Source organism: Cebus imitator, unplaced genomic scaffold (genome assembly GCF_001604975.1).
Source record: "Cebus imitator isolate Cc_AM_T3 unplaced genomic scaffold, Cebus_imitator-1.0 Scaffold356, whole genome shotgun sequence".
Taxonomy (NCBI): Eukaryota; Metazoa; Chordata; class Mammalia; order Primates; family Cebidae; genus Cebus; species Cebus imitator.
Genome location: NW_016107671.1, coordinates 2,082,278 through 2,088,208, shown reverse-complemented (window position 1 = coordinate 2,088,208; position 5,931 = coordinate 2,082,278).

Sequence of the window (5,931 nt, the reverse complement as noted above, 5' to 3'; positions counted from 1 at the left end):
AAAAAAAAAAAAAGAAAGAAAAAGAAATAGATATGAGACGTGTAAGAATTTGAAATTGAGACAAAATTATCATTTTTGTGATATGTTTTGCTACATGTATGACTTGTAAAACTATAATCAAAAGTATTTCTTGTTGAAACACTCATAAAATTGAGACTGAGAATATTGAATTCAGAAATATGTACATGAATATATGGGGAACTGCTAATTGAATGAGGTGGTATCCCAAATTGGTGGAGAAATCATGGATTACTTAAAAATTAATTGACTCTTCATATGGAAAAATAATAGATTTCTACCATCATCATATATTAAAATATTTTTCTTAAGAATTCTAAAAGTATTGAAGACTAAAATGCAAAAAGCAATACTTAATCTTATAACAGTTTTATAGGAAATGTTTTTAAAACCTTAGGGCAGGAAAGAATTTCTAAAACATTCCAGAATACACAGCAGTTCCACTCTTGAGTACAGTAGTCCCTGATTTTCTGCAAGGGATGGACTCCAAGACCTCCAGTGGATACCTGAAACCCAGATAGTACCAAACTCCATGTTTTTTCGTGTGTGTGTGTGTGTGTGTGTGTGTGTGTGTGTGTATACACACATATATACCTATGATAAAATTTACAAATTAGATACAGCAAGATATTTAAAACAATAACATAGGCCGGGCACGGTGGCTCAAGCCTGTAATCCCAGCACTTTGGGAGGCCGAGGCGGGTGGATCATGAGGTTAAGAGATCGAGGCCATCCTGGTCAACATGGTGAAACCCCGTCTCTACTAAAAATGCAAAAAACATTAGCTGGGCATGGTGGCGCGTGCCTGTAATCCCAGCTACTCAGGAGGTTGAGGCAGAAGAATTGCCTGAACCCAGGAGGCGGAGGTTGCGGTGAGCTGAGATCGCGCCATTGCACTCCAGCCTGGGTAATAAGAGCGAAACTCCGTCTCAAAAAAACAAACAAACAAACAAAAAAAATAATATATAATGGAACAATTATTACAATATACTGTAATAGTTATGTGAATATGATCTTTCTGTCAGAATACCTTCTTGTACTGTTGTCAACCGTTTTTGAACTGTGGTGACCACAGGTAACTGAAACCATGGAAGGCAAAGCTCTGGATAAGGGGGAACTACTGTATATATCTATATATCTAAGAAACACATGAACACAGGGAGTCATACTGGTCTGTAGTTGCATAATTCATTGTAGCATGCATTACAGTAGCCAGAAATTGGGAAACATGCCTGTCTCCTGTGACATAGATGAATAAAATGTGATAGAGTAACACAGAATACTCTCTAGCAGTTAAGTGACAAATGAAGTCTATATATTAGCAGAATTTTTAAAAACATTAAAGTGAAGAAAAATGATGAACATATTGTAATGATGCTCCTGTGAATTTGAATAAAATCAACACTAACCAGCTCTAGTACTAAGCATTGGTTATGGATAAATTATATAACACTAAAGAATGGATTGAAAGGGTATGCACTCTATTCCCAAAAGTGGAGTGGTTAACTCTAGGAAGAAAGGAGGTGGAAGGGAAATGTGACCAAGCATGTTAGTTAAAGGATACTTTAATTTTGTATTTATTTCTCACTAAAAAGAAACAAACATTCTAAGTAAACATAAAATGTTAATTCTGGGTGGTGGTAATATTTGTGTTCATTCTATCATTCATGCTATTTCCTTAAACTTCTGAAAATTCAAAAGCTCCAGATAGGAGTGAGGAAGCTGTACATGAAACATTATAATGGACTTAAATTACTAGTCAGATACTAATATTCTATAGAAGATATTTCTAAAATATCTTTAAAATAGGAAATACTTTTTAATTGGAGTGGCAACTTAAATGCAATTAAACTAACATGTCACAAGAGTAGTCTACATAATCTGTACATAGTTCTAATCTGTACATAGTCTTGGAGGACATGATTTGCAACAGGTTCATTGGAGTACATTTAAGGATCCTATTATTAAATATAGGCACAGACATGGAGACAATTCGTTTTTACTAAAACATTTATGAGAAATTTTAATACTCTGCACAACCAGTATTGGCATTAAAAATTAGCCACTTTGAAAATGAGAAAACTGTGTCACTCTTTAATTTTTTTTTAATAAGCCATTGAGTAAAACATTAACTTCTGGATTTCACCTTCACTTTTAACCTGCAGACTAAATTGCTTTCTTAATTATGTCAGACACACTCAAGTCAATCCTAACCCCCTTGTTACCTTGGGAAGATGATAGTGCTGAAAAAGGAGATCTCCCACCTAAACAGTGTTCTCTTATTTGAAGCCAGTCTTTTTGAGAATTTCTGTTTACTTGGATTTCTTTCCACAATAACTTGACAGAGAAAGCGTCTAATGATATTTTTGAATGATGATAAAAATGAGTATACAGCATTTAAACCTTAGACTGATTTTAAATATATTAATTTCTTTTAAACTCAATGCAATGTTAATATTATAGCACTTCTTGTAGCATTTCTGGAGGTTGGTCTTGAGATAAGATTGAAAATGACAGTTGCTGATTTTCTGAGGTAATGTACCCGAATACCCAAATAAAATATATTTATGTGTACATGAATCTAAACTGTTCTATTTCTCATTTTGCTTCACTTCATCTTTCATATTTTTTTAAGTGTTTTGCCCATGTACTAGTGCAGCTTTGAAGTCACCAGAATAACTAGGATTCAAATTCAGACCAAACCAGGAGGACTATCTTTTCATGCCTTTAGTTGGCCATAGTCCTGGACCCAGCAAAAAGAATGATTATGAGGGTCAGAGTAATATGAGCAATTGTTACATAATATTCTCTAATACCGTGTAGCATAAATTTGTTCAGCTGCCCACTTGTTTATTCACAGTTTGCTTATTTGTCAGTATAAACAATGCTACAATAAAAATTCATGTAATCATCCCTTAAATTTCAGTTGTTTTTATTTCTGTGGGTCAGATTTACAGGGAAGGGATTGGTAGATCAAAGGATATATGTTATTTAAATATTTTTAATAGATAACAGAGTCAGGTCCAAAAGAACAACATATCCTCTGCAATCGATCCTATGATACTACTTAATTGTATGCTGCTTTGATGAGTATAAACTTCATTTGCTACCAGATTTGCTTTGTGAATTTTCATATTGTTAGCTCATTTTTCTGTAGGATTATTTATCTTACTGCCCCTCCCTTTTTTTTTCTTGAGTCAAGGTCTGGTTCTATTGCCCAGGCTGGAACACAATATGGCACAATCTTGGCTCACCGTCACTTCCACCTCCCAGACTCAAGCCATCCTCCTACTTCACCCTCCCAAGTAACTGGGACTACAGGCGTGTGCCATCATGCCAGGCTGTAGTTCCTATTTTTTATAGTTGGGTTTCACCATGTTGCCCAGGCTGGTCTTGAAATTCTGAGCTCATGTGATCCACCCACCTTGGCCTCCTAAAGTACTGGGATTACAGGCGTGAACCCTTGCATCCGACCATTTTATCTTAGTGTATTTTTAGCATCAAAGCTAACTATATAGAGAGACTTACAAATAATTGCCTTCTAATTATAGCCAACTTGGTCACACAAAATTTCTTTCATAAATTTATCGTTCATGAATGTTATTGTTAGAGATAGGCATGAGAGAGGCAGGTGAGGGCTTTCCCCCCACCCACTAGGAATGTCGGGTAATGGTTTGGCAGTTATCACACTGCCTCTTTAAAAGTTGTAATTCTAAGGAAGGATAATCTCCTGATGGACCACACACCTGTTAACATTAAGTGTTAATTGAATGCAGGCCCCAGGGAGAATCACCTTCTTGGGCATGCGTGTTAAGAGACAGATTGGCGACACACGACTTTCCGGGGCAGATGCCACCAGAAAAAGGAAAAAAGCCTCAGATGGGCAGGTGTATAATTCCCTAAACACACTGCAGGTGCTCAATTTCCAAGGGTAAGGAAAGCATTGTGCCTTTGGGAAGCCCACTCAAAGGGAAAAATCATGGGAAAGAGGTGAGTCTATAAAGGTTAAAAGTCTCTCTTTTTTTTGGCCATCTTTTCTCTCTCAGACTTTTAGGTATCTGCTTGGCTCTCTTCCAGGTGAATTTTCCTTTCTTTACTGTTCTAAAGCCTTTTAAAATAAACTTCCACTCCTGCTCTGAAACTTGCCTCGGTTTCTTTTTCTGCTTTCCCTCAGTCAAATTCTTTCTTCAGAGGAGGCAAGGGTTGAAGTTGCTGAGGACTTGTATGAATATGCCACTGATAACAGGGTAATTTGGATCTCTGTCACCACTATATCACAACTTATTCAGACATTTAACAGCATGCTTTGACTCTGCTTTATCCTATGCTTTCTTTTAAAAAAAAATTAGGACAAATATTTATCACATAAGATTCTTTTCATACAAAATTAATCTCTTTTCCTTTTTAATTTCCTTACCAAAAATGTATCTTAATATTCATAACTTCACATCGCTCTGCCCTATTGGCTCTTTCTTTTTTATGAGATGGAGTCTCGCTCTGTCACCCGGGCTGAAGTGTAATGGCATGATCTCGGCTCACTGCAATCTCCACCTCCAGGGTTCAAGCAATTCTCTGCCTCAGCCTCCTGAGTAGCTGGGATTACAGGAGGCTGCCATCATTCCTGGCTAATTTTTGTATTTTTTTTGTAGGTTTCACCATCTTGGCCAGGCTGGTCTTGAACTCCTGACACTGTGATCTGCCTGCCCCAGCCTCCCAAAGTACTGGGATTACAGGCGTGAGCCACCCTGTCTGGCCTTACTGGTTCTTTTCTATCTGGTTTCTATTTCCTTCCTAAATCTGTATTTTGAAACAAACTTTCAACAATCTCTGAATTAGACCTATTCTCAGTAAACATTGTTATGCTTATCTTACAATTTTTGTAATCAAAACATTCTCTTTTTTTGGCACATTTTATATTACAGAATTATATAAGAATTTTAACTCATAGGAAACTTGTGAAAGCCTAGGAAGCAAGAAATTTTGAATGTCTGTCACATATCAGTATGTGACAGTGTGAGAACCATTTTACAATTTTTTGAAACATACTTCTTCATAATTTTTCTGTGTATTAATAGATCACACATATGTAGTCTTTTTTGTTTTTGAAGTTTTGAAACAGGATCTAGCTCTCACCCAGGCTGGAGTGTAGTGGCAGTATCATAGCTCACTGCAGCCTTAAATTCCTCAGTTCAATTGATCCTCCTATTTCAGCCTCCTGAGTAGCTAGGACTACAGGGACACACCATCATGTCTGGCTAATTTTTTTAAATTTTTTTGTAGAGACAGCGTTTTACTTTGTTGACCAGGATGACCTGAAATTCCTGGGCTCAAGCAATCCTTCTGCCTCAGCCTCCCAAAGTGCTGGAATTACAGGCATGACCCACCACACCTGCCCTATTTAGAGTTTTTATAAGATTTAAAATGCCAAGAACAAACATTTATGTTCAACAATTTATATTTATAAATGTACTGCAGCCTAAGTATACAGTGTTTATAAAGTCTACAGTGATGTATGGTAATGTCCTAGCCTTCACATTCATTCACCCCTCATTGACTCTCCAGAGCACTTTCCAGTTCTGCAGGCTCTATTCATGGTAAGTACCCTGCACAGGTGTACCAGTTTTTACTTTTTATACCGTCTTTTTACTGTACCTTTTGTGTGTTCAGATATGTTTAGATAAATACTTATCATTGTGTTACAACTGTTTTCAGTATATGTACTGTATTCAGTACAGTAACATTCTGTACAGGTTTCTAGTCTAGGAGCAACAGGTTATACCATATAACTTAAGTGTTGAGTCAGCTATACCGTCTAGGTTTGTGTCAGTACACTCTATAATGATGAAATTATTACACAGTGTTGAAATTACCCAACAACTCATTTCTCAGAATATATCCTTTTTTTTTTTTTTT